This window comes from Telopea speciosissima, chromosome 4 (genome assembly GCF_018873765.1).
Source record: "Telopea speciosissima isolate NSW1024214 ecotype Mountain lineage chromosome 4, Tspe_v1, whole genome shotgun sequence".
In the NCBI taxonomy this organism is placed as follows: domain Eukaryota; kingdom Viridiplantae; phylum Streptophyta; class Magnoliopsida; order Proteales; family Proteaceae; genus Telopea; species Telopea speciosissima.
The window spans coordinates 48,349,465-48,376,055 of NC_057919.1; the positions used below are offsets into that span (position 1 = coordinate 48,349,465).

At 39.2% G+C, this 26,591-nt stretch overlaps 1 pseudogene; it reads right to left on the minus strand.

Annotated features, from left to right (window-relative positions):
* Window positions 1–1,879: 1,879 nt before the first annotated feature.
* Window positions 1,880–26,591, minus strand: LOC122659366 (annotated as a pseudogene).

Consider the following 26,591-nt stretch of genomic DNA (forward strand, 5'->3'; position numbering starts at 1 on the left):
TCCAACTTCTTCTTTCCTCTAGGAGTGAGTTTACTTACTTGTCCTTGTTCTTTGCAAGCATTCACATACCTTAATTGCAATCTTTTCATCAGCTTATGCCTGATTTGGTCCATTAAGGTCACAATAGGCTTGGCTCGCAGTGGTCCAATCCACTGATTGAATGACTCTGATATGTTGTTGGTTATTTGGTCACACTTAGCCCTATGATCAAATGCATGCCTCGCCCAACTTGATGGTGCATTTTTCATCAGCCAGTCATGAGCTTGTTTATGTGCAGTTTTCAACCCATTCATTGCCATGCCAAACTATAACTTGGTGTAACTTTTGCTGGCAGCCCAAAAGTAAGACCTCAGTCCAATTCCACCACCCCATTTTGACTTGAAATTATTGTATAAATGATGAGCACAATGCCTATGGTTGACCTCTAGAAATATTATACCCATTGCTTCGATAAGTCCCTAAATAAGAGTATACAAACATACAGTTCGAATCAGCTATAATACCTTAGATTATACAATATATAAATAACAAAAAAGAATCAAAGTAAAGTAAACAACTATAATACCTTTTGTTTGTTTGTCATAAAAGTGAATGGGCATCCTCCAGTTGTAGCAGTGGCTAAGTTTGTCTGAATACACTCTCGCAATTCATACAAGAAGAATAGCTAACTATCTTTTCCTTCAGATTCAACAACACCATAGGCAAAGGGAAATATGTCATTGTTTCCATCAATTGAAATGGTAGATAATAAAACTCCACCATATGGACCTTTGAGATGGCAACCATCCAAGCCTATGAATGGCCTACAGCCCTTTAAAAACCCATCCTTACATGCATCAAAACATGCAAACACCCTCTTGAATTGTGGCTGCACTATCACATCTCCATAAGCATCCACACGTCCATAGATATTCCCATTCTCAAATTGAATCCCAAATGAAGTCCTAGGATTACTTTCTACTACCATATCCCTATATTTACATAACTTTTGATAAGAGTTGCCATGGGTTCCTTCATTTTCTTCCCTAGCAAGTGATCTTACCTTGTAAAGCTGTTTTGGGTGGGCATGTACTCCATACTGCTCATCAAGCATCTGAAACATAGATTCATTACTCAAACCTGGATCTGCTCTAAGTTTAGGTCCAAGTTTTTTCGCTATCCAAACAGAATTTATTCTCTTCTTACTTGGACCACCCTTACAAATGTGGTCTGGACCAAAAGACTTGATCACAACAGTGATCCCATCTGAAATTACTGAAGCATGGATCCTCCATGGACACCCCCTTTGTTCACATATCCCTGTCAACCTTCTCTCATTTTTCTGTTTCAAAGTATGAAATCCCTCTTGGATTTCATAATCCCTTAACACTTCCCTCAAATGTTTGACTGATCTAAATGATTGACCAACACATAAATTGATCTTTTGGTCAATACCTCCTTTAACAGGATCTCCCTCTACATCTGATCTACATTCTAATTCTTCATCTTCTGTATTAATTTTTCTTACCTCCTCATCTTCCACTGTATTTTCTTCATTTTCACTACTTTCCATACTGCTTGAACTCTCACTGAGTTCATCTGATTCTTCAGCCACAAAATCACTATCAGATGACTCACTATCTGAATTTTCTTCATTGATTGGATCAACATGATGCACATGTGTTGGAGTTGGAGTTGGTATTGGAGTTGTAATTGTATCCTCTATGTGTGTATTACTTTGAGTAGAAGACCTAACAAAACCAAACTGTCCACTGCCCACTACTCTACTAGAAGTACCCACATCAACAAATGACTTACCAGCGGCATTCATCATTGCCTTAGTCTTATTGTAGAATGTTACTCCAACAGGAGTTCATGTACTCTGTTCAAGAACAACACTTTAATCATAGCTACTCCTCACAGTACTACTAGGACTCCTCATATTAGGCTGACTCCTCAAAGTAGATTGATTTGTATGAATATGAGGACTCCTAAAAGTAGGCTGCATTCTCACATTATGAGGACTTCTTGGTCTTGTATGCCTCACAGTACTGCTAGGACTCATCTTAGTAGTAGTAGGTTTCACATTTTGGCTGCTTTGGCTGTCACTTCCCATCCTTGTACTGCCATTTAAGGCTGCCAATATTGGTATACTACTACCACTCCTTTGGAACTCTACAATTTGATGATCAATGGGATCCACAAAGGGCTCTGATGCACTTGGTCTTGTAACAGCAGTATCACCACCCAACACTCTCAGTGAATGGCCATTGATGGTCACATTGTCAGTGGGTTCACTTACATCCAGGTTATATATGACCAAGTCTATGCAATCCGAGTCCTTCATAATGGTAAACAGTCTCAATACATCAGCATCAGTCATCACTTCCTCATCTATAATACTACCAGGTGTCTTATATTTGACATTGAATCTCACATTCCTTCCTTTAGGTATAAATGTCAGCACTGTATTATAGATGTCACTTATCATGTCCAAATACCCAAACCTTTCCACATCTATGATTTTAGAATGGCGGTTATTTGCATATTGATACCATATCTTGCATACTTCCATTCTGTAGAAAACAGCACAACAAAAGGAGCAATATAATCACAACAGTACATGTCTCATCAGTTTCAAAGTACAAATAATTAGAAGATTAGTAAGGTTTGCAAGTGAGATTCAATAGATAAGCAAAGAGGCTATTAAACACAAGTAGAAGCAAGAGAAGGGGGAATTTGAAGTGTTGGCGCATTTGCGGCAAAGGCAATACCGCAATTCCCAACAGCCCAGCCGAGTACTATATTTAATTAGGTAAATTGCACAAGAGCCCTCAGTGGCAACGACGACTGCGACCCTAACTAGCTCCAGCCTCCATTAATTATCTCACTCGAGGAACATAGGTCTCTGGTGCTTGTATCCTTTCTCCCACTACTGTTATAAAATCCTAGTCATATATACTTAGAACTTGACCTGTCCCAGAAAATTTCAGCTGCGAAGAAACAGAAGAAAGATTTCTTATTCGAATATCTCAAAAGTGGATAAATTTCCATGATTATATACACACATTCTGAACAGCTCTCAGAAAATGATAAATTGGTACTTCACCCAATGAAACACGACTTTATTGGCTTCCATGGCTGTCACTCCAACCTCTGGAACTAGTCTTCAAAACCTAAAGTTCCTTACTAACTATCAAAAATACCATGTCTCTTCAGGTTCAATCAGGCTTGTAAAGTCTCCGCACCTCCAAACTCTGTCTAGCCAAGTAACTAACATATTCATACCTATGTAGGGAACCTTTCATTTCCTTTGCCTTTATGAATTTTACATAAAAATATCCCCAATAAACTAGACCCTAAGATGTTCCCCAAAGGAATCCTGATGGTTGCTATAAAGAGCAAGGAAAAAGGATGAAAAAATGGGATTTAGCAAATTTACAAGAGAAAATAAAAAACCACACAGAAGAGCCATATGGAAATCCAACCATCACATGTTCTCTTAGGACCAAAATTATACTCAATCAGGACATCTTTTCCAGCCTTCACTTAGCAGTTTTACATTGCCCTGGATGTTCTTTAAAATCATGCGACTCTTGAAGACATCAACTAGTTGAAATGCTTAACTACTTAATAGCATATAATAAAGTGTATGACCAAATGATTGGACAATACCCAAACAGATAAGGACCTAAAGTAGTTTGAAGATACCAATGTGTGCTCAATGGTAAGGCTCTGGTATTTCATCCCCCAGAGCTGGAAATTGGGAGATAAAGTGAATGTCAAAAAGATTGCTTATCACACTATGGTTCCATCAGAAACACAAAAACTAATGTATGAATGCTATGGGGGATAGGCTGTGTTACTGTCAATGCTCTTATCTGACATTTCTTATCAGTTTAGCATGTGTCATAGAAACATAACAAGATAAAGTTTAAGGAACAAACGAAAAGGTACCACCAATACTAGGTTCACCCAGATACCTACCACCACCAGGGCTTGATTTGACTGAGTAACCCCTTAAATCTTCTCATATATTTACTTTACTGAAACAAAGGACTACAATAAGAACCTAACATGATTGCATAATTTAATATTTGACCATGTCCACAACCACAGGTGAAACATAAAATTGACATTTTTTTTAGGGATAATACGCATACCCCCCTAAGACAATATGAAGAACAGGCATTGACTGAATAAGCCGTATCTGTGTACGATCTAGCAGATAACCTAACGAGATCAACATTCAAATCATTATAGCAACAGAGATAAATGAAACAAAGAAAGAAAGAAACGGAAACAATGAGGAAATGGGAATAAGCCAATACGTACCTCTCTCTTTCTCTGAGAAAGCAGGCTCGCGGAGGTCAAAATCTGAAAGAGAAAAGGAGAGATTTGAAGCAATTGTTGGGAGCGAGTAAGACGACGAAGCGGAGAGAAAGATGCTTACTTGGGTACACTCCGGCGAGTAGCAGCGCCGCCGAGCTCAAGGTTGCTCCACCGAATGTCTTACAGATCGGAGAAGACGAATGGGGGGGCACCACTAAACTGCGGAGAAGACGAATGTCCCTGTTCTTCGTCTCAGTCGAGTAGCAGCACCGTGGAACTCGAAACCAAACCCCTAACGAAGGAACATCGATCGAACAATGGCGAGTTGCAGAGAAGAGCTCTCTAGTTAGGTTTCAGCCGATCGTGAAAGGGAAAGTGAGATAGGAAAGATGAGAGATGAAAGGGAAATAAGGGAGGGTATTTTGGGTATTTCATAATACAAATTCGTTTTTCAAGTTTTATTTTCTTTATTTCATTAAAGGGTAAAACCAACTTTTCATAGTAGTCCAGTTAGTGATTTCCGTTTGCATTTAACGGAAAGGACCAAAATGCCATTATCGTGTGAATTAGGGGTGTATGCTGGGATTTCGAGGGGTCCAGGTGGCATTGTCAAAAAATTAGGGGTGCATCTGTCCTTTTTGGTCCACTTAGGGGGGTATGCGTATTTATCCCATAAATAAAAGGATTTGTAAACAGCTCAGCTTGACTTGGTCAAAATCAAACCGTTTCATGTCGTTTCGGGTGACCCAAGAAATGAACCCAGTTGACTTGATTCACATCGGTTTAATTGACCGAATCAAAAACCCGTTGACCAACTCGAAAGTCGTTGACTTACTCGTTGACCAATCCAAGGACATGAACCAAAAACCCAAAAAGCCGATCCGATGACCCGTACTGTCCCAGTCCAACCTGGTTTAGTCGCCTGGTTTGGCCTGACACTGTCTCCCTCACAGATTCTCAATTCTTAGCAATTTCGCTTTAAGTCATAACTATAAATTTTGGTATGGACTACTTTAATTACTTCCAGATTCTCTCTCTCTCTCTCTCCTTCTCCCCCCCCCCCGGCCCCCTCTTTTCTAGTGGATGGGTTTAATCTGGGTTTTGGATCAAATTGATGTTGTTGGTGGGATGGAGTTTGCAGATAGAGGGGGTGAGTTGGGGCAGGGAGAACATGGTGGGGTGATGGCTGTAGTGGCAGCACTGGCGGTGGCCATGGTAGGAAGAAGAAGAGGAAGAAGAAAGGGAAAGGTGTAAGGGCATTTTGGTCACAACAGGTAATTTACTAACACCGTTAACAGACTTGGGCTAAGTGAAATCAAGTTCGAAAAATAAGGATGGTCTGAGTAGTTGTCAAAAGGACAGGGGAAGTTTCTTGAATTATCAAAAAGGTCAGGGGAGGTCTGAATGATTTGCTCTATAGTTTATAGTGATTCTGTATGTGTGTAAGGGAAAAAGAAGAAGGTTGTCAAGAGCATACGTTGGGGACTCCTTATATCTCTTTCTCTCCGGACTCTCCCCATCTCCTATGCAATGACATATTTGCCCTTATTGTGAGATGAAAGAAATAAATGGAGTCACTTGTAACATATACTAGCACCTCTTGTGTTCATCTCTCTCCTCCCCCTCCCCTCTATGAAATGACATATCTACCCTTTGTGTGAAGAGAGCACACATTCTCTTGTACGCTATGCGGCTTGGCAGCGCTCTTTCTTACCAGTACAGAATGATACTACAAGTTGAGAGGATCAGTTCTTTGTATTTATCATACACGTGTCTCGTGTTTTTTTTTTTTTTTTTTTTTTGGGTTGGAAATACAAGTGTCTCGTGTTACTAATAACAAATAATTGATGATGACTTAATGAGATAGTTAAGAAAACTAGAAAACTACAAGCGTGTTGTGAGAGAGAGAGAGAGAGAGAGAGAGAGAGAGAGAGAGAGGGAGTTGTACAAGTATTGTTGTAGCCAAGTCACCGCCTCTCTGGATCTTGTTTGAACAAAAGGCTGATCAATTCTCCTCTCTGAACTATCTCCACCAACGAGTCTCCGGAAGGAGTTGAGTTCAGGGTATTGTCTTCCAACCTTAGAAGATTGTGCAGAAGCATCCTATGATGTATCCACTGGCCACTACCCTCTGAACTTAAAGAGTAATGAGAGGTGGAAGAAATTAATCCAATTCTATAGCCGTAAATGGTAACCAACACACACTACTCTTCTCTTCCTTGGACAAATCGGGCATGTGGAGTGTGAGCTGAACCACATATTGATGCACTGCGCATGGAACAAGTGCTTACAATTCGGTAGAAGCATGACAATCTCCTCCTCCTCGAAATCGCTCAAGCAGACCACACGTACATTCTCTTGTACCATTCTCCTCCACCTGATCGGCTTTTTTGTAAACAAAGACCGGCAGGTTAGCGATGATCGATCGACTGATATATCAAGGCCTCTATGGAATGGTTGGCGTGGTTGCACTTGCCTGCAGGTTTCGAGTCCCTGATCGGTTCTAGAGCCACGCACGCATGGCCATGGCATAGTACTGGCTCATAACAAGGTGCTCTACATGCCTATAGAGTAGGATGAGAAACAATAAGACAGCAATTATACCGAAGACTGCTATAATGATCCTTCTATTTGAGACTATAGCCATGGCAGACCCAACTGATCGAGGATCGTTTCTCTGTTTTTTGTCTCTCACTTCTTTCTATCCATGTTTGAATTATTGATTGATTTCGTGTCTGCTTGAAATTTTGTTATGCTTGTACCTTTCAAAGTAACTATCAAATCCAGTCATTATTATGTGAATGACCCCTTCGTTTGCCTTCACGCTTTGTTTTAATACTATCTATGACTCATCTTCTAATTGGAGATCTCTGATAACAACCTCCATATAAAGAATCTAGGGTTCCACTTCAAGATTTCAAGCTATATATAACGTTTCCTGCAGTACGTATAATATAGAGCACTGAAAGTACAAAACTGCATGTCCCAATATAAACGAATCCTAAAATTCAATTTGGGGGTTCTGTTGGGTACTTGATGGATACATCAAAAGCTCCGAAACTGATGGAACACGTATCCTAAATTAAGGCATTTAACCTATCTCATACTAGACTGATCAATCTAACGTCCATACACTAGAATATATAGGCCCCATATATTAAGCACATAACAGGCTCCTCCTCCAACCTCCAAACCTAGTACTCCGATCTCCTACAAGAGGGACCGCCGACATTAGGGAAAAATCATCAGTACTTCATGAGAATTAATTAAATTGTCCCAATGGGCTACAGTTAGTCAAAACCTTCATTGCTAGCCTACGCGCACCCAATTATGGCCGGTTGTCACATTTTTATCATAATAATTAAACGGTTTCTACATATAAAAAGCGCACAAGCAACCTGATAAGTATTTTGATTAAATAAAATTAAAAAAAAAAACAGAAAACAAATCATATATAACTTGAATTGCTTTCTGATCAGATATGACATGTAACAATTCAAATGGAATAAGCCAAGCTTTGAGCAGCCTAGCAAGCAAGAGATCGAGTCCTTCTTATATCACTATTAATGGAAGGAATAAACAGCCTGATCGACCCTGATTTCTTACTTATTATAACATATATAGGAAAAGTGATTTGGGGATTTGGCAATATCCTCTCTAAATATCCTCTACTAACGCTTAATGCATGTTAGAATTGGTAAATATATAGACCCATGATATATATAGCATTAAATAGGAACTTTGATTGATAAATACAAAAGAAATGAAAAAATTTACCACTTTAATGAATTTAGTTGATTTTAAGAATATTAAACTTATTGTAGGGTGGGGGGAGGCCGGGAAGGAGGGCTGACAGTAATTTACGTGTTGGCCGGCTCCTCTGTAGCGTGACACAGTGTGTAGCAACGCACATCTAATGGCCCTGTGTGCTTGGGCATGCAGCCCAACACCCTACTGTGTGTTGGGTTACGTGCATGTCTGAGCACACAGGGCCGGGCAGTCAGATGATGCGTTACATACTGTGTCGCGCTACAGAGGACCCGAATCCGTAATTTACCTAATAAGACTAATTAGTAATCCATGAGCCTGACCTGATAAGCTTCTTAGGTTGACCAAAATATCAGCCTAAGAATTGAAGGAACACAATCAGGCATAGGTCAAGGGAAAGATAAGATTCTACGCTAATTACTAGGAACTAATTGATAGAGATTGATTCTGGGGTTATATAAGGGAAGCTACTACAACTGTTATAATTAAGCCCTATATAAGATGACGTACAAGATAAGAATGACAGCTAACATACAAGGTTTGTTAGATAAAATTCTGTCCTGTTTGGACACAAAGAATTTTATCTAACAAGGTGTACAAGGTGTGATCGGGTGTGGTGAGATTTACAACACAATAATTAATAAAAGAGAAAAAATGAAAAAGAGGAGATCACACACATAGAAAACAAATTTGCCTGTTTCACCCAAGACAGGTTTAATTTTCGTCCATGGCTGAGCAAAACCGGCCAGAGCTTCCACTATTCTGATGACGATATTATAAAACCCTACACACATCTCATCTTTAACAAATAACACGTACCTTATATATAGATCTCATGCGATGCGCAGTATAATATAGAGAAACCCTAGTCCTTCAAGGAAGAGCATGAGGTTCAACATCGATGCGGCAAATAGGGCAAGTAGTGTGGGAATTCAACCATATAATGATGCACTGTGCATGGAACATATGTTTACAGTTGGGTAGAAACGTAACAATCTCTTCATCCTCTAAACAGCCTATGCAACCAGCACATTCTCTCGTCCCACGGCCATCGCTGCTCTCTCCATAGACAAATATCGGTAAGGATGCAATGACTGGATACAGACCCCTAGAGATTGTTAATGTTGCTGTTGTTGTTGTTATTGTTTCATCACCACTAGAGTGCATTGTTCGCAGTTGAAGGGCGAGTTCCATCGAGCCCACATGGTGTCTGTGTCTGTGTCTGTGTCTGGAGATCCACCATAGCAAGCAGTAGAGCAAGAAAACTACTACAAGACACATGAAGAAGGGCAGCATCGACTTCACAAAATCAATTGCAGTTGCCATACCCTGTTTTTGTCTTCGCCAGAGTCCATTACTTCTATAGAGTCGGATCCAACTCGAGAATGTAAAGGTTTTAATTAACATGCAAATCTCTCCAGAAGAAGCAAGAGATCGACTTCCTCTTGTATCACTTTTATGGAAGTTATAAACCGCCTAATCTACCCCGATTTCTTACTTACTATAACATAGGGAAAGGGAGCATTATCTATACAATTTGGATCGTCTATGGCGTAGTTGCCCGTTGCGGCCTGTGTGGCGCAATGACCGCCTTACTCCCTCTCGGACAAGGCGTTTGGGTAGGGGTAAAGCGGTCTTTGCGCACGTGGCTCAGTCTACGCCGCTCTACAGGTCGGCAACGCGCCGTAGAGGATCTGTTAGATAGATTATAATAAAATGAGAGATTAAATAAATACTTTGTTATTTTGAAAAAAGTGCTTTAGTCCCACATCGGAAAACTACAAGTGTCATGCCCCCATCCCAACAAAGAATAAAATACAATACAAGGGGTGACTAGGACGACGCGTGTCATCCTACTAATCTGCCAGGATCACTGACACAGTGTCCCAACGCACAGTCATAACCAATATTAAAATAATATAATATCAGAGTGCGAAAAAGAGAATATTACATTCCAAAAGATCAATAGTTTTGCGGAAGCGTATAAAATCAAATAGTTACAAGATGATCAAAGCCTAGATGATAAATACTGTAATTAATCCATTTTCTATTACCATCTAATAACTATCAACAAGGGTATAACAGTAAATGTTTATACATGGGCCTATGCCCTATAATAAACAAAAGGGGAACAAGCCCCTAGAATTCTCACAGCCCGTAGGCACAATCGTCACAAAGACACATGTTGCCATGTTCCTCTAACACAGCTTCCGGCTCCTCCGTACCTGAATCATAATCTAAAAAAATGTGTACACGAGGGGGTTAGCTCCACTGAGCCAGTGAGGGGATGGGGATGCACAAACACACAATTCACATAGTCCAATGATGCATGCACATGTTAATTTCATTTTTTCACCTATCACACAAATAAGTCAGAGGTATATGCTACTGTGATAACTCGGGAGACACTGTGGGTCACTTAACTTATCGCCACAATGAAACCTCAATTGTCACCTGGGACCTATGCCGATCGAAGCCTCCAAGACCACTCAGTGGCAGACCCCTGATAACCAATACTACCATGACTGGCCTCTCCCACCTCCACAGAATCCGATGTACTGATTACCCAACACCTAAACCCTTGTTGGTAAGAGTCGTAGCATAAGGATGTAAAATCCTAGCCGCAGATATACTACATGCAAGTCCTATCGTCCCGAGAGGTAATCTGGGCGCATCAACTTTTCATCTGGTTTAGTGCCCGGTTACCAGCACGACACGGCGCATACAGTTCAACATGACATTCAGCATAATTACTTCATAAATATATATAGTATCCGAGGTTCCGGCACCGGCACCGTAACCCATCAAAGTAAAGCATCTCCAACCAACATCATAACAATCATATATAAAAATATGCAATATACGCAAGCATGCTTAATAATTTATAATGATAACATAATATACAATGCAATAATAATATCAAGCCCAAATAACCAAACCCACTCACCTTATGTGTTATGTCCCGTAGTTATGAGTTGCCGTCGCGGTTAAGTAGCACGTTGCAAGAATGGGAGATTTACCCTAATGAAAGAGTGAGAATATGGTTAATTATTTCAAAGGGGAGGGTTCCCAAAAGGTCCCCCCACAAATTACCTAAGGTGTAGATTTTAAAGGTAGGTTGGTTTTATGGGTGGTTTTATGCCCAAACCTAAAACCACATGTAAAATCAACCTTAACAGGGGCTTAGGAAAGGTTCTGTTGGGTGCGGTTTTACGTGCGGTTTTACCTCAGATATAAAACCGCAGGTAAAATCGACTTCAACAGAGAGCTTCTTAAGAGGATGGTCTCAGGGTGGTTGCAGGGGCGGTTTCTCGTAGGTCTTGAAACCGCAGGTAAAACCACGTGTCTCCAAATCCCAAAATTAAAGGGTTATTCACCAAGGCTTCCATTCCCAAGTGGATTGAAGGAAAGGGAACACCAAGGGAGCTTCCTCCTTGGTCCATTAAGATTCTAAGACCTCATTAGATCTATGAATTCCAAGGATTCAAGAGGGGGGAAGCAAGAGAACTTCATTTAGAGCATAATAGGATAGAAACCCTATGTCTATCAATTGGGTTGGGATTGGGAGCTTTGAGGTTAGCCAATGGAGTCAAATAGCTTCATAAAAATCAAGGTCATGAGTTCCCATCGATTTTTGGGTTCCAAAGTAAATCCTGGATTGATTCTCCACCATCTCCCAAGCCCAAAAAACCAAATAAAGAAGGAAGGGAGGGCCTTAAAGGCTTACCTACCTCAAGGAAATAGCACCCACGTTGAGGCTCCAAGAAGCAAGATCCTCAAGCCTCCCCTTTCAAGCTCCTCCACACCTCTTCTTCTTTCTATCCTTCCTCTTTCTCTCCTCTACGTTTTAGGCTTGGTGGAGAAGTAATGAAAAATAAAAGCCCTTAGTTCTATTTAAGGCAAGTGATGCTTTAGGGTCCATTTGGTTGGGTACTAATAGAATAAGAACCCATTTTTAAGTTCAACTAGTCAAATGGGTCAAGTAGGTTAAATGGGTCGGTCCAAGTTAAATGGGTCATTAAACCATATGGGTACTTTAAGTTAAATGGGTCACCCATTAGTTCTAAATAGGAAAGAAGTCTATCAAAGGGTCTATTAAAGGGTGGGGTCCACGTAATAATAGAACACAAGTCCCTCACACGTTTCTCGAGGTAACTGGGACCTATAAATAAAATATTCCCAACTCAACTAAAATAGCCCAGGTGGTCCAAATCTCGACCCGTACTTCGAGGGCATCGAGGGAAAGGGTAAATAAGTGAAATTAAAGGCTAGAACTTACTTCTTAGCCGTCATGGTTTGTCACCCATGACCCCGAATAGTTTCCTCCACAGGCAAACCCGTACTGTGGTTAAAATTTTATAGCTGGGTTTGACCACCAGTGAGAACAGCTCACCAGCATACGTGGCAGTGATAACTACACATCGTAGGAAAGAAACAATAATTAATTATGATCCAGGGTGCGAGTATAACATCCTCCCCACCTTATAAAAAATTTCATCCCCGAAGTTTGAGGCAGCTAGGGTCTTAAGTGATAAGGGTTGTTGAGTAACAACGTCCCAAGTTTTTCACATCTTAAACTAAGTCAAAAGGCCAAGATGAGGCAGCGCCTACATGGCACAGCAAGTTAGGTTTCACAATTCTTTTCCTTTATAGGGTCACATTACCACAAGAAATGTGGTTTACAATAACCCAAGAAAAACAGGGTTTCAACTACTAAGTTGAGTCTCAAGGAACAAGGTTCCCTAAATCTTCCAGATCAGGTGATACTACTCTAGCCTTCACTACTCTGGTCATTCTTGGGTTACAGGATTTAACCTGTCCATTTTCAAACATAGGGTTCACATTCTGAAGGCTTTCACATCTGGTTGTCTCATTACCTAACCCAACTTTAGAATGATTTAGAATATTGATGGAATCTCCTATTGTTCACTCCCAATACGGAGAGAACGCATTTGATGATCCATTACCCCATTCATATCTGTCGTTGGAGAAGGTCTTGTTACATCCTTCAGTTTCAGCTTTCACAACCTTTAAACCTACTATACAGTTATCCCACAGGGAAGAGTCCACATCAGTCCTCTTTCGAGAACCAACAACCTTTACTAGTTTTTGTCCAAGTCAACTCTTCAAGCAGGTCTCCATAATTTAACCTATCTGGTAATTAAATTCATTATTCATTACCCTAAGGTTTGGTCAACCAAGGTCAGGGCTCCAACTAGTTTCACAGCAAGGTCGAGGTAAGTCATACTTGTAGTACCAGAGAATCACTCTAGTCACACAAGTCCAAGGTTCTAAGGGATATCTATATATATTTATCACACCAATACGTAGGCATAAATTCAATAATTATATTCACATCCCTATGGACATATCTGTCATCTAGATCAATCCACAAGAACAAGTAGTTCTCAGGTATGGTTCGCTAAGTCCTTTTTTTAGAAAGTCAAATCACGGTGTAGGACTTTCTCTATGAGTCTAAATAAGGTTTGGATGGATCAAGTAAAGTTCAAATAGAGTCGTCACTAGCTCGAGGTGTTATGACTGACTTCCAAATACACGAGACCTTTATGGTTTACTCAAATAAACAGCCCAAACCAGCCTATTACTTTCCTTTCCTAGTTCCTACCCCCAGGTTTAGATTCTACGCATCCCATTAAGGGTCTCTACCCGTATAGGTTTAGGTTTCCCTATCCATAAGGTTCGGGTCTTTAAATTCACAGGGTCTAAGGTCTTCATTCTCAAAGGTAACTCTTCTCCTTTTATGTAAAAGAGGAGTCACAGCGGTTACCAATGCCTGCTAGTTCTTATTAACTAGCCCAGTCGGGTACAAGTCCTAACCTCTTTCAATTTCAAGGTATTAACTAGACTTAAGTGGTTCCCACAAATGGGTCACACAACGGGGTATCCAATCTAGGATAGGGAGAGCGGAGTAATGGGCGGATGTGGAATGTGAATCCGTCCGTTCGTCCGATCTCAAAAGTCTCAATGGCCGAGAGGGTTTAAGTCAAACAGATTTATGGATGGATGCATGAGTGTGGATCCGTTCGTTGATCCGCATAGATTTAAAATGATAATTTCAAGTTTTGTGCGAAGCGGATTCACGACAAGTGGATCCATTCGTTCGTCTGTTCGCAAAAATTTAACAAAACAGAGCCGTGAGTTTTAAAACACACTTTTGGCTCCAAAGAAAGGGACATAACTGCAGGGAGAAAAAGCTCTATAGGGACTTCCGTTCAAGCTTCCTTTGGGTGGTTTTTCTTGTAATCTCAAGGCTCAAAGTTCAACTCTCAGTTGTTCAAGATATGGCTTTCTTCCCATTTCTACTTCCTCTTTTCTTGGATTTGGGATGAATCATTTTAAGGTTTGATCATGTCTTGATTTTGCTTGTAATCACATGGCCATGTACACCAAATTCATACCAAACTGATTGAAACTAGGGTTTTTGGATGTAAATCAAGCCCTATTTGATCGATGGCACTAAGTTGTTGGATCCTTGTTTGATTATTGCATCTTTCATAAAATTTCAAGTCTTTGCAAGCATTTTAGAGATTGTTGCTATGTTCGTCATGTCTAGTTGAATTTTACTTGGATTATGTTCAGGTTTTGGTTGTGGTAAAATCCTCAATTCATAATATTTTGGGAAAACTCTCCAAGTTTAAATCTAATTCTTTTACATGCCATAAAATCTCATAGAAAATTATCACATTATCTTATCTTCAAGTATAGTCCCTTGTATATATGATTATTGATAAAATCCTTGAATCTTTCCTTTTTTCTTCAGATAAATAATTCTTGTCTCTTGTTGAGGTATTTTCATCCAGTAACTTGTTTGATTGGCATTGCTTGGAATGTATAGTAGCCAAAAGTACATGTTGTTCATATTGATCTCATTATTCACATCCATGCATCAGGGATCTCACATGGATTTTACATGTGCATTGATCTTATTCATTTCTCTTCACTCCAAACATCTTCCTATGGTTATTATGTCTCATTTCCCTTATATGCTCTTGTCATAATATAATTTCCACATCTTGTAGACATTTCTCTTCTATACTTTTATTTACCAAGCATAGAGCTTAAATTACCAGGGTAAGATAGGTCACAAGGGGCGAAGGAAACATCAAACGAAGAAAATAAAAGCCTAACGTAGGTTGGTTCATCAAGACAGGGCAAGAAAACCCTTTCTGGCTTGGGCGGTTTTATGCCTGGTTTTACTCAAATATGAAATCGCAAGTAAATCCGCCTGAGACTAAAACCAGAATAAACAGCCTCGGCTAAGTACGGATTTTCAGGTGGTTTTTACCTGGGCTGAAATCGTATGTAAAATCGTCGGGCCTTTTTCTTTAAATTTAAAGTCCGCGATTTAAAGGCTTATTTTCCCTTTTTCAAAATACAACTCTAAAGCTCTGGAGAAACCCCAACTGCGATCGTACTTGCTCTCTCCTCACTCCTTGGAGGATTTTGGTGCTCCAAATCACTCCTCAATAACATCCAATCGCATTCAGGTAAGATCTCTATCTCTCCCATCGATTTCTTTCTCTTGGAGAAACCCCAAAACACGATTCAGGTTTTGAAAACTTGGGGTTTTTGCTTTCTTTTTGCCTAATAGGTTGTTTGTAACCTAATCTTAATCATTTTCTCACCACAAGCAACCTATACAAGGGCTTGCACCCAACTATGGCATCTAATCCAAGGATTTGGGTTGGATTTTGGAAAAACCAAAACCTAATCAAATTTTTCTCTTCTCTTTTGCCATATTTGATTCGGTCTTACTAGATAGGGCTTAGCTTACATTCTCTGAGTTGTCACAAACCATATTTACTTCTTTCTTATGATTCAATCTCCCAATCACAAAATCTAAAAATTTTCTTTAAAGTTTATAGCATGTTTCAAGATCAAATAAGTCCATATTTTGCTTGAACTCACTGTTTTGCATAAAGCATTACTTTATAGGCATATTATGACCATGAATCTTCATTATTTATCATGTCATTCACATAATGGCCATGCCTTTCCTTTTTCCCCAACTTCTTAGATCACAATTTGATAAAAATCAGAATTTTCTAGCCTAAGAATCCTGTTGTAATTTAATTTGCTTTGAAAGGGAAAATCAAGGGCTAGGTTTTGAACTTCACAACCTTACATTGATCATCTACTTAGGCCTTAGCCTTTAAGGTACTAATTTTCTATCAATCTTGGCTTTTGGCTGCAGGTTAAAACAATCAATGGCTCCAAGAACACGACGTGCACGCGTTGAACAATTGCACCAACTGTCCTAGATCCACTATGGTTTCAAAAGATAGAGGACCAAGAGCTTTACCAAGACTACTTCCGCTTCAAAAATATGGTGGAAGGGCGGGATGTAGTGTTGGATGACCTAAAAACTTACATGGTGGGGCAGAGATTCGAGGCATTGGGGTGGACCAACATTCTCAACCTTCCTGAACCATACTATCTGAAACTCATTTGTCATTTCTATACAAATCTGGACATCGAGAACCCGGGCATACAGAATTATCGGGTTGTTTCATATGCCAAGGGGGTCCCTATAGCCTTCACTGCAGCATAGTTGGCCGGCATTATCAATGTCTCCATTGGGGAAGAGAAGACCTACTGTTCACCTGGAAGGAATCCCTACTCCTTCATCAGGCGAGAGGTAGTGACATTCTGACGACCATAAGGCGGCTGAACCTGCGAGTGGTGGATGACTTCGATGAGGTCACGAAGCAACTCTCCGACTAGACTCGGCGCCTAGAGGGTATCGAGAGAGGGGTAGATGACATCAACACCTTTCTTGGTCACGGTGGTGGCGGTGGTGCAACGTCTAGCCCAGCTTTCTCTCAACAAATTGAAGTTATCTTGGATCAGTTCTTCTAGTTCTTGTCTTAGGATGAACAACTGGGAACTTTTAGAAATGGTAGACTTGTATATTTAATCTGAGATAAATAGAATCAAATGTTTTGAGTTGGAACAGATGAGATCTTGCATTTTGAGTTGGGAAAGGCACAGTTATGCCCAAACAGAGAATCTGGAACAATTATGGTGTTTAGATTGGTATCTTTTGATTGAGCAGGATGGAGTCATATGTTTTTATTGGAATGGATGAAATCATGAATGTTAAAATGAGAAGGATATGGCTGCCTCCCAAGAAGATTTGGAACAATTGGATATTTGTAATTAATCTTATATGTATCTCTATGTATTTGCTTAATTCTCTCTAGTTTAAATCATTGTTGATAATTGTGCTTGATTATAATTGATTCATTATTGTTTATGAATTATAGCATATAATTGTCCATCTATGACCTACTTAAGACTCAACCAACAATTATATAGTTGTACCTTAACAGCCTATGGTTTAAATCCTAAGTTCCATGTTACCTATTATCTTCTAAGTTCTTGTTTCACCACAATCAGTCGTCTCCTATGTCTGCACACAATCATTTATGTTCTTGAAGATTTTTAGTTTAGAACCTAATTGTGGAGAGTAAATCAAGAGTCCGCAAGACTGTGGTCGGTGCAGAGCATCATTACTCTGATACTCTGTCACGCCCCCATCCCAACAATGAATAAAATACAATACAAGGGGTGACTAGGACGATGCGTGTCATCCTACTAATCTGCCAGGATCACTGACACAGTGTCCCAACGCACAGTCATAACTAATATTAAAACAATATAATATCAGAGTGCGAAAAGGGGAATATTACATTCCAAAAGATCAATAGTTTTACAGAAGCGTATAAAATCAAATAGTTACAAGATGATCAAAGCCTAGATGATAAATACTGTAATTAATCCATTTTCTATTACCATCTAATAACTATCAACAAGGGTATAACAGTAAATGTTTATACATGGGCCTACGCCCTAAAATAAACAAAAGGGAAACAAGTCCCTAGAATTCTCACGGCCTGTAGGCACAATCGTCACAAAGACACCCATTGCCATGTTCCTCTAACACAGCTTTCGGCTCCTCCATACCTGCATCATAATCTAAAAAAATGTATATACGAGGGGGTTAGCTCCACTAAGCCAGTGAGAGGATGGGGATGCACAAACTCACAATTCACATAGTCCAATGATGCATGCACATGTTAATTCTATTTTTCCACCTATCACACAACTAAGTCAGAGGTATATGCTACTGTGACAACTCGGGAGACACTGTGGGTCACTTAACTTATCGCCACAATGAAACCTCAATTGTCACCTGGGACCTACGCCGATCGAAGCCTCCAAGATCACTCAGTGGCAGACCCCTGATAACCAATACTACCATGACTGGCCTCTCCCACCTCCACAGAATCCGGTGTACTGATTACCCAACACCTAAACCCCTGTTGATAAGAGTCGTAGCATAAGGATGTAAAATCCTAGCCGCAGATATACTACATACAAGTCCTATCGTCCCGAGAGGTAATCCGGGCGCATCAATTTTTCATCTGGTTTAGTGTCCGATTACCAGAACGGCACGGCGCATACAGTTCAATATGATATTCAGCATAATTACTTCATAAATATATATAGTATCCGAGGTTCCGGCACCCACCGGCACCGTAACCCATCAAAGTAAAGCATCTCCAACCAATATCATAACAATCATATATAAAAGTATGCAATATGCGCAAGCATGCTTAATAATTTATAATGATGACATAATATACAATGCAATAATAATATCAAGCCCAAACAACCAAACCCACTCACCTTATGTGTTATGTCCCGTAGTTATGAGTTGCCGCCGCGGTTAAGTAACACGTTGCAAGAATGAGAGATTTACCCTAATGAAAGAGTGAGAATATGATTAATAATTTCAAAGGGGAGGGTTCCCAAAAGGTCCCCCCACAAATTACCTAAGGTGTAGATTTTAAAGGTAGGGTGGTTTTATGGGTGGTTTCATGCCCAAACCTAAAACCACATGTAAAACCAACCTTAACAGGGGCTTAGGAAAGGTTCTGTTGGGTGCGGTTTTACGTGTGATTTTACCTCAGATATGAAACCGCAGGTAAAGCCGACTTCAACAGAGAGCTTCTTAAGAAGATGGTCTCAGGGTGGTTGAAGGGGCGGTTTCTCGTAGGTCTTGAAACCGCAGGTAAAACCACGTGGCTCTAAACTCCAAAATTAAAGGGTTATTCACCAAGGCTTCCATTCCCAAGTGGATTGAAGGAAAGGGAACACCAAGGGAGCTTCCTCCTTGGTCCATTAAGATCCTAAGACCTCATTAGGTCTATGTATTCCAAGGATTCAAGAGGGGGAAAGCAAGAGAACTTCATTTAGAGCATAATAGAATAGAAACCCTATGTCTATCGATTGGGTTGGGATTGGGAGCTTTGAGGTTAGCCAATAGAGTCAAATAGCTTCATAAAATTTAAGGCCATGAGTTCCCATCGATTTTTGGGTTCCAAAGTAAACCCTAGATCGATTTTCCACCATCTCCCAACCCCAAAAAACCAAATATAGAAGGAAGGGAGGGCCTTAAAGGCTTACCTACCTCAAGGAAGTAGCACCCACGTTGAGGCTCCAAGAAGTAAGATCCTCAAGCACTACAAGAAAAAGGGTCTTTCGCGGCATTTTTTGACGGGCCTTGGCGGCGTTTATCTATAAACGCAGGTATATATGAATATTCGCCGGCGTTTACCACCAAACGTCGGTGTATAAAGGATAATAAGTAGAAATCATGGCGTTTACATGTAACCGCCGCTACATATACATATTTAGGGGCGTTTGTTTTGAAATGCCGCTGTATACAACACTACAACGACGTTTACATATAAATGTCGTAATATCATATTAGATGTACTCCTCCCATAAGTATTTTCGGGCGTTTAGTAAGAAAACGCCGTTAGATGGGGAACTATCGCCACGTTTATTGATAATCGCCGCTTAATATAATGCTTTTTTCGCGCGTTTGTGCTAAACCACCGGGGTATGAAACAATACAACGGCGTTTATTTTTAAATGCCGTAATATCATATTGTAGTTATGTGTTTTCGGGTGTTTATTAAGAAAACGCCGTTAGATGGGGAACCATATAGCCACGTTTATTGATAATCGCCGCTACTATTTTTCACGAAAAAACTCTGAACTCTATTCATTTCCCGCCTCTTGCCGCGCGCTAACTGATCGACCCTTTCTAAAATCTCAAATCCCAATCCCTCACGTTTCTCTCTCAATCTATCACAATCGTTCTCCCTCAAATCCCAATCCCTGAGTTTCTCTCTTAATCTCTCGCATTCTCCCTCAAATCGCTCTCTTTGTTATTGTTGAACAATGTCCGATTGATAGATAAAGAACCTTTATCTTGTCTCTTCAGTTATTACAAAACAGATCACCCATTGATGTTGGCTTGGGTTGTTGATTAACAATGGCCATGGACGATTGATCATCCCACAGTCTCTTTCACTCTCTTGCCGCTGCAAGCTGAGGACTATTTGTGGCTTCAGCAAAGAACTCAAACTGTTCACTGATCACCGTCCTTGTGTCCCTCTCTAATCTTCACATTCTCTTCAAATCTATCTCAATCTCCCACATTCTCTCTCAGATTTCTCTTAAATCTCTTTCAACCTCTCTCCACTGCAACCGTTGTGGACCATTTGGGGCTAAAACAACCGATTGAGGATCAAGGGGAAGATTCTAGGGTTGGTGTTGCTCTGGCTACCACTGTCAAGAGCTCCAGCCTGCTGTAGCTGACGGTGGTGTTGCTCTTGGCCTCCCTGCTTGGGGAGCATCTCCTACTCTGAGGTACGTAGTGAGCTCTTACTCTTCTTATTCCTCTTTGATCTGTCTCTATCTCTCTCTCCTTCAATGTGAACACTATTTGACTGATTTTGTAGTCGATGATGATGAATTGTGGGTTGTCTTGCGCTCATGTTGTGCTACTGGATTTTGCATTTAACTCTTCTATTCAGCCTTTATTCTTGGATTTCTATTTATATTGTGGTTGTCTATGTGAAATCGCATCAGTGTGTTCAGGTGCAAACCAATTTGGACTTACTCAAATTGGCAGACTACACTTATGACATACCAAGCACATAATTCTGTTGAGAGAAACCATTTTTTAGGAATTATTGGGTGTGTTATAACAAGGATGTAATGCCTGATGCTTAAGGATAGGTTTGGTCCTGTAGGTATAATGCTCTAAGTTCCTTGTTGTTCACCCTTTGACTACGGAGTCTAGAACCCCTCCATTGCCATTCCTGGTTTGCTTTGATATCATATTGATGTTGCATAGAACCTGGAATATATGGTTCATGATGGCCCTCGAATTCACATAATGAAATCTCAATCTCTTTGCTATATGAAAGTTAACCAATGATAATTGATTAATACACTTTTGCTTTGAGGGGGGAAAAAAAAGGCCGAAAGATTGTCTCTGTTTTGCAGAGAAATGGCCAAAATTTTAACCCCAATAAAAATTGGATCAGATCATGTAAAAGCCTTACAGAAGTGCATAATCTGCTCATCCTTCACTTATATAATCTGTAATCTCTATTTGTTTAATTAGCTGGAGTTTTCTCAAACCTTTAAAGTATGTACTGTTGTAGTCTAGTTTACATTATGCCATTGATGTTCTCTTGTAAATCTAAAGTGGGTAGGAAATATGTTAAATCAACCTAAACAAAATGAGTTTGTTGTCTCTGATTCCTTTCTTCTTCTTCTTTTTTTCCAATGGTTGGACAAGCTAGCTTATGAAAATAATAGAGAGACTAATTCCTCAGTCTAATAATTACCATTTGAATCATCATTCACCCATTAACCTCAATATTTAGTTATGGTCTTCCTTGCATAAAGGTTCCTTGAGGTTTGAATCCCAAAACCATTTATTAGTTGGACTGTATGGGATTCTTGGTTTTTTATGTTTTAGTTGTTGATTGAGAACTGAGACGTAGGGGAGATGAGAGACCTAAATCAGCCTCAGTGATTCAATGCTGGTGCCAAGTGGATTGGAAGGTCCATCTCTCAACTCATGGAAGTTTTGCTCAAGATATTACTGCCTCACTTTAATTTAATTTTTTTTTTCAATTGAATTTATAGAGGGGACTTTAAAATATTAATTAGTAAAAACCAAGCGAGTCTTTGTTTGATTCTGCGCATCCTATGCTTTAGTAGAAGTGAAGATCTAAAGATCTTCATCTGCATTTTCTACCACACTACATATTAGTGAAAATAATGCACACACAAACGTTTAAGTAGAAGCATAAGAGAGAATCATGCATATATGTGATGTTGTTTGTCTATGTACTCGTCATTGTTAGTTGTAATCTGTAGTTAAGTAAAGATTGAAATCTTCTATGAACCTGATCCTGGCTGCAATTATTAATTGTAATCCGTGTATAATCTAATGATTTTACTTTATATTCTTTTTTGTGTGTGTGTGTGTGTTGGAGGGGGGGGTGTTAATTTTTTATGTATTTGTGTTCTTGCTAGTTGATCAGATGTTAATTTCTATGGAAAAACCAAATATAAAAGCATAACTACAGTTTGGTCCAAACTTTTGATTCCTTAATTGATATATATATATATATATATATATATATATATATATATATATATATATATAGTATGGCCATGATTGAATTTTAAATTTTAATAAATTAGTTGTGTCTTGGTTTATGGTTGTGGCAAGAATTGTAGGAGTTTGGTATTCCATGAACATGGCTGAGAAGAGTAATAGAACAAGTACCTTTAATAATCCTTGTGAAAGGAGTAGTGAAAGATATCTATAGATAACATTAATTTACCATTTCAATTCTCATTTTTGTTTTTATCAGCTAAGAAAGAATTTATTTAAAATGGAAGTGGGGTTGAGGTAACCCTAAATTACGAATATCGTACAAGGCTAAGCCGACTATAAGAAACTTAAAAGAAATATCTTTCATTCTTCCAAATATTCATTAATCAAAATCAATGGCATTTAATTTATTTGATTACAATTTTAAATGGAATTGAGTGGATATTGATAGCCCCAAAGCAGTTTATCTTTGTTTAAACTCTCTAGATTTTGACATTGATTGTACTTCTCACTATCTCTTCAAAATAGTGTTCAAGTCCTTTAAATGATGAAACTTGGGTGGTGCATGTGTTGATCACCAAACTAACACCTTATTCTTTGACTAGTTACCCAAGCTAATGAATAGATGTTGGGAAACTTTGGATTCTGTCTTTGCTTAAGGTGATTTAAATTGTGCTTTGCAAATACTGCATTAATTGATAACCTAAACAGTGCTTCATATGTGTGGACAGATTGACAAATGATGAAAGCTTCTCAACTCTCTAATCTCAACACCCCCCTATACATCTTCCTCCCCTGTTTGTTACTCTCAATCTCTAACTCCCTCTCATTGTAGAGCTGGACATTGACCTAAAAAAAATATTTTAACAGGGGAAGGGACTGATATTTGATACTTCTCAGATTTGCTGTTAAATTTGCTGCTTTTCTCCATATATTCAGTCACCTCTCTAAGTTTCTGATATTAATGGATTTATCTCCCCTCTTCTCCTTGTTACCTCCAACTCTTGAACTTTTTCCCAAATCCCAACCATTCACAGATTCTTATATGTTTTAAAACCAACTAAAGAAAGTTCTCCAATGGGTTTTGTCTTGATTCTGACTTTATGGGCTGTACCGGGTGACTTATTCCTACCTTTTTAATTAAGATCCATTAATAATGGTCTCTCATTATAAGGTCAAGACCATGACCCCTTTCCTTTTAGTAAATCACCCTAATGTCATATATGAACATTACAGCTTGACACCAACACCCCCAACCCCTTAATTCTCCCCTCTTGGCCTAAGAAGATCAAGATTGGGATTGGAAGTTGGAACTAAATATCACTTGTATGTATCTTTGCAATTTCTTTTCATCTTGGGTTTTAAAACATAGAGTACATAAAAACAATTCTGTATTTGTGCTAATTCATTGAATAAGTCTGCTGTAGTTTATACAGATCTGTTTGAATAAGTCTGTTTAGTTTATACTGAGATCTGGCTTATTATCATGACCTGGTTACGTTCGGTTCAATTCTATCTTAATCTAATGTCAAGATACTAGTCTTTGGATGGTAATCACCTAAGTGCTTGAGCTTAACGTGGGAAGGATTGGTAGTTTTACATTTTAACCGAGCTTAACGTGAGAAAAATTGGTAGTTTTACATTTTAACGATGTGTTTCTTGTCTTGCTAGGGGGTGTCTGTAAGGTTCGAAGGCCTACGACTAGAATCCTTCATTGGCTGTTGTTGGACCTAGCCATCCAAGTCCTAATCTCAACCTAGCTGTTGTTGGTCTTACCCCAGGGTAGGTTGGGCAGTTTATTCATTTGAGTATTTTTTTTTAAAGGTAATTATGTTGCTTATTGATTCAAAATTGGAGATACAATCAGCACAACAGGTGAGACTGTCTGGTTCTTCCTTAGGAGTGAAAGGTTTTGTTTTTGGCACTAGAGATGTGTTTGGAGAGAGAGATACCTTTGAGTCAAGGGCACTACAAGAATGAAAAAAAGAAAAGAAAAGATTAAATCTAATGCAAAAAAGGAATTTAAAAAAAAAGAAAGAAGAATCTCTAAATTTTCCAGTCAATATAGATATGGTAAATGAATTTCATATATAGTAACTAATGCTCTGTTTTTATTTTTCTATTTATTGTGGGTACTGTATTTTATTCACATTTGGTGATTATCAAAAGAAAATTTCTTCCAGATCTATTCTAAACAAGGGAAAGGGCAAACTAAAATGGTAAATAAACTTGTGGTTTAGCTGAAAATAAACAATTAGATCAATAAGTAAATGAACAAATAGAATGTATAAATAAAATGATAAAATAAAGAAACCAGATCGAATTTAATAAGTGGACCCTCTTTGAGAAGGTAAAATTAGAAGATATTTGGAAAAAATCAAAAAAAATCAAAAAATCAAAACAATGAATATTAGAAACACAAATCCAAGCAAAAATTCAAGGATTTCATTATAAATCTAAAACTTAATGCATTTGAGTGAAGCTATTGATGGTTGGCTTAGTTGGAAGCATGGAGGCTCAAACCCAATCCACCTGAAGGAACAGAGACAGCTTGAAAATTCCATTGAGTCTCAAGAGAGGGTTGCTTCATCTGGCACCTCATGTAAGTTTGATAATTTGCAATGGCCATTAACCATACCTTACTGTTTGAGCAGCTATAGTCTGAGAGCAACCTTCGTATCTCTGCAACCAGATGATCAGTAGCATTATAACTACATACTTCTGCTGAGAATCCTCCCTCTTTCTCACCAACACCACCTTCAACTACCCATTTGAGATCTCCAGCATAGATGATTGCTCCCACCTCCTGTTACAAGAGAACCCACCTTCCTTCTCAAGTCTGCAACCTTCATCTCCATATCCTCTCTCCTCATGAACCTCAAAGAGACAGAGGATAACTGAAATTTAATAAAGTGGGCCAATCTTAATTCGTCAGGTACCCCGCTTCTTTCCACTTTCCCCATGAGCTCTGCAACCAGTCCTTTAGTAGTTGAAATGGAGTCCCCAACAATCACTGTATTCCTTCTTTTCTTCCTCATCAGAACCTCCAAAACCAACTTGAAATCCTCCTTTTCAGTGGCTGAATCAGTGAAGATGGAACTTAAAGGCTTCTTTGGAGTAGAAAAGAGAAGTGGGTTTTGCTCAAAATAGCAGTTCAACAAATGGGTCTGCTAGAAACTCCTGTGGTTGCTAATCTCTCTATGAGTTTCAATAGGAGGAGAACAAGCAGAAGAGAGAATCCCCCACCAGAGCTGCTATAGCACTGAAAAACAGAACAAGCTGAAACGTCCTCTAGGTTGTTCTTCACAGTTGTACTGGAGAATCCAGCTTCTCTCATTACCCTACTAACACTAGGGTCATCTAAAATGGATATAATGAGCTGCTCTAGTGCTACCTTAATGGCAAGGAGAGGTTGTTGCTGCTGCTGTTCTATGCAACCCCTCCTCCTGGTGTGCTTGAGCTCTCTTGTCTTTGCAATGAGAGCATTTGAGAGAGAAGGTTGGCCATGAAGGAAAGGACCGGTGTTGTTGGAAGTGTATTGAGAGCCACATTGAAGCAAAGTTCAAGATCTCTGCATTGCAGTGGATGAGAAGTTGAATGTGGATGAGACTTTGAGACAAGCCCTCCTTAAGAGATTGCACCTTGGACTCAATAAGGTGGCAGCCTCATTACAGCTTGACACCAGCACCCCCAGCCCCTTAATTCTCCCATCTTGGCCTAAGAAGATCAAGATTGGGATTGGAAGTTGGAACTAAATATCACTTGTATGTATCTTTGCAATTTCTATTCATCTTAGGTTTTAAAGCATAGAGTACAGAGAAACAATTCTGTATTAAATCAATTATATACAAAGAAACACCAAAAGACAAATATAGAATCCAGCCTCTGGTTCAAACTTTGAAAATTTTTGGGTGCACAACCTTAAATAAAGAGATTCACTATTTCTTCCCCTATGCTATGTTGCTGCTATATTTTACATACAGTTATTTCTCAT